At 32.0% G+C, this 13,526-nt stretch overlaps 2 long non-coding RNA genes across 4 annotated transcripts; both read right to left on the reverse strand.

Moving 5' to 3' along the window:
* Positions 1-2,949: 2,949 nt before the first annotated feature.
* LOC139783384 (uncharacterized) lies at positions 2,950-9,868 on the reverse strand. Of its 3 annotated transcripts, none has more exons than XR_011721246.1 (4): positions 9,388-9,868; positions 6,079-8,953; positions 3,406-3,574; positions 2,950-3,314 (listed from the first exon to the last, which is right to left on the reverse strand). It is a non-coding gene; the product is annotated as an uncharacterized lncRNA (long non-coding RNA). The 3 variants fall into 3 exon arrangements; XR_011721245.1 differs by having other exon boundaries at positions 3,018-3,314; positions 6,079-6,322; positions 6,417-9,866; XR_011721244.1 differs by having other exon boundaries at positions 3,018-3,314; positions 6,079-9,866.
* LOC139783385 (uncharacterized) lies at positions 5,275-6,067 on the reverse strand. Its single transcript, XR_011721247.1, has 2 exons — positions 5,515-6,067; positions 5,275-5,380 (listed from the first exon to the last, which is right to left on the reverse strand). It is a non-coding gene; the product is annotated as an uncharacterized lncRNA (long non-coding RNA).
* Positions 9,869-13,526: the final 3,658 nt, after the last annotated feature.

The raw sequence follows: 13,526 nt of genomic DNA on the forward strand, positions 1-13,526 counted from the left end.
TAATAAAATTTCAAAATAAATAATTTTTTTTTTATGTCGGGTGAATATCGGAAATCAGTGTCGGCTCGATACTGGCTCGATACTGGCACGTAGCATTGAACCGATGTCGCTGACCAGTATATTAAAATTTTCTCTGGAAGGCCTTAAGAAAGCATGAATTGTAATTCTAGTCGAAATAAGGCCTTTTTATCAAGGCCTGAAAAACTTTCCTTATAAGGGCCCGAAAAACTTGCCTTATAAGGGCCTGAAAAACTTTCCTTATAAGGGCCTTGTAAACAATTTGTTACATGCCATATAAGGGCCTTATCATTTTGCCTTACAAGGCCCTGATTTATATTCAGGCCAACAATAGTCGGGCCCTTATTAGAGCCTTATGAACATTTCTACACGGGTAGAGCCGGCTCACAGGGCCTATATATATACCCCCAGTTCGGTGGCGTCCCGGGGTAGGGGACCGCAGGGCTCACGCGGATACGCGAGAGCGTCGCGTGAGAATCATCCGAAAATCGCGTGATTTTCCGAGAGCAACGTGTGCCGGTCCGGATTTTGAATATTGTACGCTAAATAAAGGAACTTATCGAATTATATCGTAATTTAGTTATTTCCGCGTTCCTTTAATTATGTTATACCTTAACTAATACTTATACTACTTTACACTATATTTAACAGACGCCTTACTAATAATTTTACAATAATGTCGACATTATTTACAATATGCGCGTTTGCGACCCGAACATGCGACATGGTAAAATTTGCTGTTCGTTACAAATGTATACATCAAGAAATGCAGCAATATTTTGATGAAAAGTAATTTTTAAAAATAAATATATACATATATACCCGACTGGAAATTAAACTAGGGTCCAAATAAGGACCATATAATATTTGCCTGATTTAGTTGTCAGGAACTGATACTATTGCCTTATCGGTACCTAAGTAATCGTGTAACGCAGTTTTTCTATAAGGTCCTTATAAGTTATTACAATCAGGCCCTTGTAAAATTATATTAGGTCCTCATAAGGGAAATATATAAGGTCATGAATAGTGTAATCTAAAGAGGATCTGATAATGAATATAATATATATATTGTGATGTAATTTAAATTTTTTAACATTAAACATTATTTATTATTAAACATTATTATTAAACATTATTATTAAACGTTATTTTTTATTAAACATTAAAATTGAATTAACATTAACATTGTATTAACATTTAAAATTGTATTAAACATTAATTATATTTATTTTATAATTGTTAAACTTTAATAATAACAAATATGATTGAAAATATATACAAATACTTGATTACTTACTACAATTTATTCTTCTTATTATTATATTAGGCATTACAGATATAATTATTAATTGCATATTTTAAAAAAGCAGTCGGGAGACGCCACGCCAAATTTTATACTTAATATTTCAACATATATTTTTGCTTCTCTTTTTCTGTACGCAGTTAAACAACTTAAATACAGAATTTTCTTTGACATCTAAAACGTGATTGAGAAACACTTGGCATGGCGTCTCCCGACTGCTTTTTTAAAATATGCAATTAATAATTATATCTGTAATGCCTAATATAATAATAAGAAGAATAAATTGTAGTAAGTAATCAAGTATTTGTATATATTTTCAATCATATTTGTTATTAGATAATATTCCTAATAGTGTGTCAATTGTCTTAATATTTTATAATTAATATTATTTTAAATTTTTAGAAGTTTTTAATTTTGTACTTTATACTTATTATTATATGTGTATTACATTTTTATTACCAAATAAACCTGTCTTATATACCAATTAATTTTTAAGACTTGTTGTTTTTATTATTTAAACTTTTTAAACCTGTTTTTGGTTAAATTTATTTTTGTATAAGTTTTTGTTTTTAAATTTTTTTTATTATTTTAAACTTTTTAAACCTGTTTTTGTTGGTAAAGTTTTTGTTTTTAAATTTTTTAAAATTATTATTTTAAACTTTTTAAACTTGTTTTTAGTTAAATTTATTTTTGTATAAATTTTTGTTTTTAAATTTTTTTTGTATGTAACTGGAATCACTAAAATTCCCCACGCGGATGCATGTCATTGGTTAATCAATTTCCTCTGTAACTCAGTCGATAGCCAATAAGAGAACGTATAAATGTAATATATCGTTTTTTCGCTTTTTATTTAACACAACGATTAATGATAATTATAAGCTATAAACCTTGCTTGAACAATAAGAAACTTATATACGGAAGCACATATCATAGTATGTTGTAGTTATCGAGAACTAAGGTAACAAAGGTTCGACCCCAGTGAAACGCATACTCCCTCGTCTTCGCCAACCGAAGGTTGGCAGCAGTCGGGAGAATATATAATTATTATATATGTATTATATAATAATTATATATTAAGTTATATATAATATTATATATTATATATAATATATAAAATATATTATTGTATAATTTATTGTATATTATATCAAATTATGTATCTTATATTAATCTGTCGAGCAAGCGAAAGCATGTGGAAAATCTAATTTATTTCAATATGGAAAAACAGCTTCACATGATTTCTCGCTGGTGGCCTTATAATACGACTGCAGTGAGCAGCTTGGAGAGGCTTATACACCTTCCACGAGCGACAGCTACCGTATCTTTATAATTAACCGTCTATCTAATGCTACACGCAGTTTTAATATTTCACTCAAGCACGAGAATGTCTTTCCTATTCCGCATAATCAGACTCCGGTTATCACGGTTTGTACCTAAAATAGGTGTGCTTGAGCCCAGGATAAAAAAAAAGAATAATACGGATATATAATGTAGAACGAGACGACCGCACAAGGTATACAATGAGGTCCAGTCCGCGTGATGTTTCACACTAAACGATATCAGTGTAGCCGTAGTCTAACATAGCATTTTTTGGATGTATATCTACTGTCTTGTAATTCTGTCGACTCCGACCGCGCGTTAACTACGTATGAGCTTCCAGGATGCGTACACGCGTCGTGTGTATGCAGTGATTATTTTATTATTTATTTTAAATATTAATATTTAAATATTTAAAATAAATAATAAAATAATCACTCATCAGTATAATCTGTATAATCTTCTTCAGCACTGTTACGCTCGGGCATAGCAGTGTTATGCTCGGGCGTAGCAGTGTTACGCTCGGGTGTAGCAGTAGCATCTTTGGCGTTCTCCCGACGTTTCGTCCGTTTTCCGTTCCAGTCTTTTACATTATTTAATACTGCCTGAATCGCTTGCTTAAATTGCCTCTCAGTTAACGGATTATTATCCTTTTTAAATCTTGTTGATACAGCAGCTAGAATATAAAGATAAAACAAAATATTTAATTATAATATGAAACAATTTTTAATTTTCACATTTAAAAAAATTGTAATTCTAATAAACACCTTCTATGCATTTATAAAAGTCTGTCCCTTTAAATATACTTTTTCCAGGGACTTGTTTGACGGCAGTGAAATTTTGCGCAACATTTTGGCACATGTATTGTCGCATAATAGTGCCAATATTACGGGCTAATGCACGACGTTCATCGATGGAACGTTTTATAAGATAGATCTGAAAAATGAGACCTACAGTTTAACGCGGTTCCGATCGGCAAATATAGAAGGGGTTCTCATGGCAAGATACTCTCGGTGGTTTGCCACGAGAGAGAGAGAGAGAGAGAGAGAGAGAGAGAGAGAGAGAGAGAGAGAGAGAGAGAGAGAGAGAGAGATCGCCACAAAAATCATACAATAGTGTATGTGAATTGTGTGCATAGATGTATATAATCTATACAATATATAAATTATACTATATATCTAGTATATACATATATGTATACATATATATGTATATATACTTACAATTTTTTTTTGGTATTTTTTATTTGATTTTAATTTTTCATTAAATTTTTCAAATTGCTCTATGCTATCACATGGCAATTTAATTAAATCATCATCATTTTCTTCGTCTTCTGATGAAATTCTTGATTGAACTTTCACTTGATTTTGTAATATTGATAAAATATTTTCCACATCCACTGTAAGTTTTAAAATTGATTTTTGAACAAGAGTTAATTCGTTTTTTAATTCTTTTAATTGTTCTTCCGTTCTTTCGGCAAAAGTTTCTGAAAGTTCTGGAAAAAGCATTTCCCAAATATAAGTACATTATTAAATTTTTTTTATTAATTATTAATTATTAATTATTTATATTATTTATTTATACAATTAAGAATTTTTAATTGACTATATACTGGCAATGATTATAATCGTGGCAACGATTATACTCGTCGTGATGAATCGCCACCGCGTTTCGACCAAGGATTCCTGGTCATTTAAATTGATGTAATTTTAGATGCTTATAATATATATAAGCGTCTTAATTAAATAATTAAATTCATTGCGAAAAATATTACCTCAGCCAGGGTTCGAACCTGGAACCTCCCTCATTCCGTGCGGGCGTCGTACCAATTCGACCACCGAGGCATGTGGTAATATTTATCGCAATAACAATGTATTAAGATGACAAACAATATAAGATGGAACACCGCTTTTCAGTCAAGGTGTATATTCAAACCAAATAAGTAACATTTGCTTCGCCAACGAATAATTAACACAATTAAGAATTTTTAATTGACTATATACTGGCAATGATTATAATCGTGGCAACGATTATACTCGTCGTGACGAATCGCCACCGCGTTTCGACCAAGGATTCCTGCACACAGAAAAATATATACTACCTACAAGTTAATATTACTTGCTTCAAGTATTTGATAAGTTCATATATGAGCAAATCTACCATAATTTTCGCTGGCGAAGCAAATGTTAATTATTTATTTATATTATTTATTTATATTATTTATTTATATTATTTATTTATAATTTATTTATTAATTTTTATTTATAATTTATTTATTTATTTATTTATTATTTGTTAGTTATTTTCTATTTATTTATTTATTATTAGTAAATTATATTTACCTTCATACTCGTAATTACTTTCTGTATGTTTTTTAGAAGGTGACAATGATCTTTTTGTTGAGTAATGATATTTTTTATTTGATTTTTGAGAAGTACTGCATGTCTCTGAATGTCTCTGCACGTCTGTTTCGGCAAAAGTTTCTGAAAGGTCATGAAGAAGTATATTTCCAAAATATAAGTACACAAATTATCAATCATATTTCACAATTAGTTATATTTACCTTCATGCTCGTAATTTTTTTCTTTTAATTTATGTTTTTAGAAGGTGGTGGTGATTTTTTTGCTGAATATTGATTTTTATTTGATTTTTGAGGAATACTACAGGGTATCTCTAAATCGTCTGATGAAGAAGAAGATACTGGTAGTTTTCCGTCAATACTTGATTTTTTATTTTTTTTTTCTATAAAATAAATATTTTCAGAATTAAATATACCGATATTAACGAAAATAATAAAGAACCCAAAAGACCAAAAAATTTAAAACCAAAAAAACCAAAAAGCCAAAAAAAACCAAAAAATTGTTATTATTACTTACGAAAAGATTCATCATGAATTTTTTTTTTTAAATTAATCTGCGCAGAGTTAAAAATTTCTTGCGTGGATAATCCTTTTTTATTTTGAGTTTCTCTCATTTTTAACTCTTCTAAATCATGTTTTGATTTTGTCGCAGCATCCAACTCACTGTCTGTTGTAAACGCGTATTGTTGAACGTTTAATTTTTTTAATTTTTCTTCCGCCTCAGTATATGTTCCTAGAGTGTTAAATAGCGTTTTTAGAATATTATTTAATTTATTATTTATTATTTTATTTGAGTATTATTTTAATTAAATTGTCATGTAATAGCATGGAGCAATTTGATGAAGAATTGAAATTAAATGAAAAATACCTTAAAAAATTGTAAGTATATATACATGTGTACACACACACACACACACACACACACACACACACACACACACACACACACACACACACACACACACACACACGCACGCACGCACGCACGCACACACACACACACACACACACACACACACACACACACACACACACATATGTATAATATTTTTGAAGTAATATTTCTGAGAACGTAACTTACTTGCTTTTCCACGTGATTGTACGACGTACTTTGGCCATGAGTAATCTGGTCGCTGACAAGTTTTTATAAGGTTTCGTAATTTTATTAATTTTTCTTTGCTATAAGGCGGTGGCATAAAATAGCACATTAAGTCATCTTTTTCCTCATCCCATATTATCCATTCATTTGGCACTATATCTACACTTTTAACTTTATTTTTTGTTTTTTCAAATTCAACAAGCCTATATTTATATTCATTACTCATCTACAATGATCAAAAAATATTTTTATGTAACTCGCGAATTTTTATTAGAATAGATAAGTAATATAAGTAATTTTAAATTTTAACCAACACTTACCCTGAAAACCAAAGAATACGAGAAGATAACGACAAGAAGATAACGTGAACTTTCTCGCAAATAATATTTAGTTGCTACGTAGATAAAACAAACGCCCGTGCCAACTGCGCCAACTTCTCTTCATCATTATATTATAATTATATCATTATACTTTGTTACATATGCAGTAGTCCTAATACATATATTTTTTCTTTTTCAAATTCACTGAGATTTATAGTTAGCATTTTTTTCTGAATCTTATTCATTTTACATGTAACAGTTTTACTGTTTCTCTTAGTTACAGTCCAGGCTAGCACATCTTCCGAATCACATGGATAATTATACATAGATTTTTTTTTCTTTAAAATATCACCACAAATTTCTATGTATTTTAACTGAGATCGGTTCTCAGGAAGATAGATATTATTAATTTGTATTATTTCACCATTAGAGAGTAAAACTGTATTATTAGGTGATCTTGTTGTTATTAGCACATCTTTATATCGTAATTTTTTTATATTTATTTTTCCTAAATGTTCACAGTTTAATTTTTTTAGAATTACAATTGGAGGCGATATCTTTGGTTGTGCTTCATGAACACAAGATATTTCATTATAACGACGGCATATTTGTGATAATGGCTTATTGCCATTACGCAATAATTTCTTCATTTTTCCTAATGCATTTTCGAACGGAAATGATGTAATATCTGAGAGAGGACATTGCATGAATGATACATCATCAGCAATGTGCAGCAGATTATGAACGTTGCCGATTAAAAATTCATTTCCATAAAAGTTTGGTATAAGATGTACAAATTTTTTTAATAAGTCTCGTGCATGCGTATAGTATTTTAACGCTGTGTCTTTTCCCGACAAAATTCGAATAGCTGTGTGAAGAAGCATAAAATGCTTATAAATATCTTTTGGTAAAATTTTTTTAAAAATAATTGGCCCAATATATAATAGGAGAAACTGAAATTCGGTAGCTTTAAATTTCTTAAAATCAGAAAGGGATCGAGTTGTTCTTTGGAACTCTTCAGGGATGCATCGCTGAATTTTCGTCATTAAAGATGATAATCGTGCTTTTGAACCGTATGATAATTTTTTAATATATTTTTATCTTCCGTACCCTCGAGCCAGCACTCCAACAGTTTTTTCATTACTCCTAAATAGAGGAGATGCATTGCATCAAGTGGAAAGCTGTTAATCATGTCTATTGGCGGTTCAATATTAATTAAAGGAGATATTCCTCTATGATGTTCGTCATTTGTTTGCTCTCTGAAGGAACGATCCGTTCTTAATTCATAATTACCAACTGGGTAAATGGTTCGATTTTTATATCGTTCGCCACGTACAAAACAACGCTCACATGCCCAAAATCCATTATGATTTTTTATACATTTGACAAATGAACGAGCTGGCCTATCACAAATAAAAGCTTTAATAGAAACTTGAAAGAACCGATCATTTACATTTAATCCTTCAGTTTGGAGCAGGTTTATTTCCTCAATAAACTTTTCAAAATATTTTTCGACATTTCCTGGTTTGTGAAGCCCACAATATATTGCCACTGGGAATGGTTTATAAATGTCAGGTTGGTGAAAAATTTTGCATAAAATTGGCCAAAAACTCGTTGAACTAGACTTAAATAGTGGTAAACCATCTACATTTATAATTAACTGTATACTATTTAAATGTAAATCAGGATTAAGACACTTTATAAGATGTGAAGTTAAACCAAAATACACAAATAGGCCATCATCATGTTCATCAAGTTTCTCAATCTTATAACTCTCACATGTAGTCTGTAAAAATGTTTTTGAACTTTTGGGCAATTGAGGTATGATGGGTCGTAATATATTTAATAAACCATCCAAGCGAGAATGGGCAAGTGGTGGAAATTGAAATGCCCATTCTCGAAGATCATTTATAGTGTTATTCAGTATTACTTCATTATTCATTGATGAGTCTGATGAAATCGAAGAGAGAGAAGCAATATCTGCAGGTTCATCTTCTGATATATCCAAAGCATTATTGTCTTCGCTAGTAGCATTATCATCTGAATTATGTGTTTCGTTTTCCAAATGAAGACTGTTTTGTACATTAATTGATGACTGCATGTTAAAATAGTTTTGTTCTTCATTATCTATTTCAGACGGCACTGATAGACTATTACTTATGCTATTTTCTACAGAAGAATTTTCGTTTCGATTTCTTTTTCCAAGTACGCGATATTTTTGCACTCTTAAACGTGTTGCTGCACGTTTTCTTGCCAATCTTCTATCAAACAAATCCATGTTAATGAATAAGCCACCGTAATAAATAAACCACCGTAATTGTAAATAAACCACCGTAATTGTAATAAATCACCGTAATTGTAACCTTAACTGTTAAAACTGTCAAAATCCTTTGAATAATGTGTACGCACTCTGGCAGTACAGTTAACTGTGTGAAGTTTGACATTATGTCTGGCAGATAGCATCAGAGGAGCGTTTTCAAGGATATTCAAAATTGTGCATTTTTAATAATTAATTATTAATCGGCGCGCAACACGAGCTGAAAACAGTATACAAAAATTCACACAGATATATCATTAGGCTACTTAGATCCTAGATTTAGCCCGAACCGCATTGGCAATTTTCACTTTAAGTTTAATTGTAAATCATATTGGCCCTAGATCACTTCATTGGTAATTATTAAAAATTAATTTTTTATCAAAATTCGCCTATTAATTTTAACTTTTACAGTGAACCAGATGTGCGTGTATCCTATTGCATTTTCCACTATTAAATTATTAAAATAAAAAAATTTTAATATAATTATAATTATTGAGAATTATAAAAATCCTAATAATAATATTTAGTAATAATAGAATATTATTATATTATTTTTAAAAAATTGAGTATTATATCAAGAAAAAAAATTTTAACAGGCAAATATAAATAATCCCTATAAGGACCCGATTATATTATATTAATAGGTATACGTACTGTTTACCCGCTCGAGTTATCAAAATGACCGTCTGACGACGTTTGCCTGGATATAAGACTGAATAGCTAATGAAGGACTTAATTGATGATGTATTAGCTTCACTAAACTTTTATATACATTATAGGTACAACTTTTATTCGATTAAGCACATGTACATTATCTCGATCAGGACCTAATTATATAACTCTATCAAACTTCTGATAGAACAAGACTAACATGTCCTAATCGGGGCCTGTTTATGTAACCCTATAAAATTCGGCATTTGTAATTACTATTTTCCGATAAGGCATGTATACAGGGTCCTCATAAAGACCTGATCAGAATACTTGATTAAACTTACTTTCAACCGTGTTATAATTAGCCCGATTGAGTAATAATAAGGACCTAATCGGGTTGGCCTTAGTAAGGCATGCCTTAAGAATACCCGGTCAGGTCCTTATGATATGTCGGGCCAATTTCCATATCAAACTTCTGATAGAACAAGACTAACATGTCCTAATCGGGGCCTGTTTATGTAACCTTATAAAATTCGGGATTTGTAATTAATATTTTCCGATAAGGCATGTATTCAGGGTCCTCATAAAGACCTGATCAGAATACTTGATTAAACTTACTTTCAACCGTGTTATAATTAGCCTCATTGAGTAATAATAAGGACCTAATCGGGTTGGCCTTAGTAAGGCATGCCTTAAGAATACCCGGTCAGGTCCTTATGATATGTCGGGCCAATTTCCAGTCGGGTATATTTATATACCTATTTATTTTTAAAAATCACTATCCATTATTATATATACATATGTATATATGAACATACTTTCCACAACAGACAAATTGTCCGTAAAAGTATCAATGACTTTATTTTCTGCGTCACTGTTCTCTGTTCGTTTTGAGATAACAGTTTTATCAGTGTCATTAAACAATGTCGGGACAGTATTTGAGATAACAATTTCGTCAGTGTTATTAAACAATGTCGGGACAGCACCATCGTGTAATCGTGACATATATATGTGTACTGAAAGTGAAAAATACGAGGGTCGATATGAAAAGTAATGCATCCTAATATTTTTCTTTTAAATCTGGCGCCATAGAAAATTTTGCGTTTCAATAAGTTGTTATTTGAAATCTTTAGTTGAGTTATGTTGAGTGGTATTGTGATCATTTACGTGAATAAAAAATACACACCAGTATCTAAAACACACACTAGTTTGAAGTATTCGTGTAACACACTAACGTAACCGATCACAACACTACCACTCAACATAATATAGAGACTTCAAGTAACAACTCACAAGGGAACGGTCGGAAGTGTCCCTACCCGATTTGGATGCGCTTTGGATATGTTGTTGAGCATAAAAAAAAAACAGACTCATATTTTTTTTTTGCGGCGTATCTCGACGTTTAGGGGTTGAAAAAACCCCTAAAAAATAACGACCGATTCGGATGCGCTTTGGATATGTTGTCGAGCATCAAAAAACATTAGACACGGGTTTTTTTTTGCTGCTTATCTCGACGTTTAGGGGTTGAAACATCCCCTAAAAAATAACGACCGATTTGGATGCGCTTTGGATATGTTGTCGAGCATCAAAAAACATTAGACACGGGTTTTTTTTGCTGGTTATCTCGACGTTTAGGGGTTGAAACAACCCCTAAAAAATAACGGATTTTATAGTTTTTAGCGAATATCTTCGAAAATATAAGGCGTATGAAAAAAAGTTTGGTACAAAAGGTTTATGGCTTTTTGTGCTCTTTACAATGGCGTAATCAGATTTTTCAAATTTGTCACATTTTTTAATTTAACCCCACTCCCACCTATTATTTTTGCCAAATATAACAATTTTTCCAACGCAAATTTAAAAGCGTCAAATGCCAAATACATCCATGTGTATTTTTATTATGATACCATTATTAGATTTTTGACAAGACGAGAAACTGGGCGGAGATAGCGTTAACCTCTCCGCCCAGTTTGATCGATCGTCCGATGCAATCGTCAGGTCTTTTGGCGGAATTCAGAAATGACTTTAATCGCTAGGGTCGTATTACATTAATGAATAATTATACCGTTGTGCGCTCACAACAATTTACTTCGACGCGTATTTATAACACTGTTTTGCGCACGCGCCATTTGAACTTCGGATGACGTGATATCTTTTCCTCTGCTTGGACTTTCATCGCATATTATGTCGTAGTATATAGTAATGGAAATTTTTAAGCGTACGGCGCAACTGAACAGAAATAACGCAACTCCTACCTACAGGGCGACGCCTATACCACATATCATCTCGTCTTGCCAAAAATCTAATAATGGTATCATAATAAAAATACACATGGATGTATTTGGCATTTGACGCTCTTAAATTTGCGTTGGAAAAATTGTTATATTTGGCAAAAATAATAGGTGGGAGTGGGGTTAAATTAAAAAATGTGACAAATTTGAAAAATCTGATTACGCCATTGTAAAGAGCACAAAAAGCCATAAACCTTTTGTACCAAACTTTTTTTCATACGCCTTATATTTTCGAAGATATTCGCTAAAAACTATAAAATCCGTTATTTTTTAGGGGTTGTTTCAACCCCTAAACGTCGAGATAACCAGCAAAAAAAAACCCGTGTCTAATGTTTTTTGATGCTCGACAACATATCCAAAGCGCATCCAAATCGGTCGTTATTTTTTAGGGGTTGTTTCAACCCCTAAACGTCGAGATAAGCAGCAAAAAAAAACCCGTGTCTAATGTTTTTTGATGCTCGACAACATATCCAAAGCGCATCCAAATCGGTCGTTATTTTTTAGGGGTTTTTTCAACCCCTAAACGTCGAGATACGCCGCAAAAAAAAATACGAGTCTGTTTTTTTTTTATGCTCAACAACATATCCAAAGCGCATCCAAATCGGGTAGGGACACTTCCGACCGTTCCCTTGTCAGTGAAACGCAAAATTATCTATGCCGTCAGATTCGAAAAAAAAATTAGAAGGGATTATTTTCGTACCGATCCACGTATTTATACGAAAGATATTGGCATATAAATAAGAAATATATTTTCATTGTGCAACTATATGTAACACCATATGTATATACCATATTAATTCATATATCATTGTATTATATGTATGTTTTGTTAGAAATAATAAAATAAATAAGAAAAACTTACCTCTGCAATAATTTTTCCATTCGAATCACGTTTAACCCACTGTCTGTTGATGTATCGTTCTTCAAAGTGTTTTTCACACACGTAATGGGACGATTTTAATTTTATATTGCCCGGGATCGCTGCTTGCCACTTTTTAAATAAATCTATTTTTTTCGGGACTTTAAAAGTTGACCGTTTTACTTTTAAAGATTTATATCCCGTTTTGCAGTTTGGGACTACGCAAGAATTCGTCATATTATACCGAAATCCACTAAAATACTTAATAAATAAAATAAATTCTACTTAAGACGCTAATGTAGTATAAATTTACAAAAATACCACAATTTACAAATAAATCCACTAAAATACTTTTCTCAGCACATGTCATTTTCAAAAATGCGCTTGAATTAAGCGCAATTAAAAGATTGTTGTCACGTTACCATGGGTTACTATCTACACTTTGCGATGACAGCGATGCATAGTGACAACGCCGTGAAATAAATTTTTCCTCGCTAAAACGACCATCCCCCACCACCAAAATCGGTCTGAGTTTCCAGACCTGTGTGTAAGACCGTGTTCTACACTTATTCTATACTTAATTCTAATCGCTTTAAAAATTAAAACATCCTATACTTAATCATAAGCCGCATTATTCACCATCACACACACACACACACACACACACACACACACACACACACACACACACACACACACACACACACCACACACACACACACACACACACACACACACACACACACACACACACACACACACACACACACACACACACACACACACACACACACACACACACACACACACACACACCACACACACACACACACACACACACACACACACACACACACCACACACACACACACACACACACACACACACACACACACACACACACACACACACACACACACACACACACACACACACACACACACACACACACACACACACACACACACACACACACACACACACACACACACACA

This window comes from Temnothorax nylanderi, unplaced genomic scaffold (assembly GCF_030848795.1).
Source record: "Temnothorax nylanderi isolate EJ_2023f unplaced genomic scaffold, tnyl_v1.0 TNYL_tig0495_pilon, whole genome shotgun sequence".
In the NCBI taxonomy this organism is placed as follows: Eukaryota; Metazoa; Arthropoda; class Insecta; order Hymenoptera; family Formicidae; genus Temnothorax; species Temnothorax nylanderi.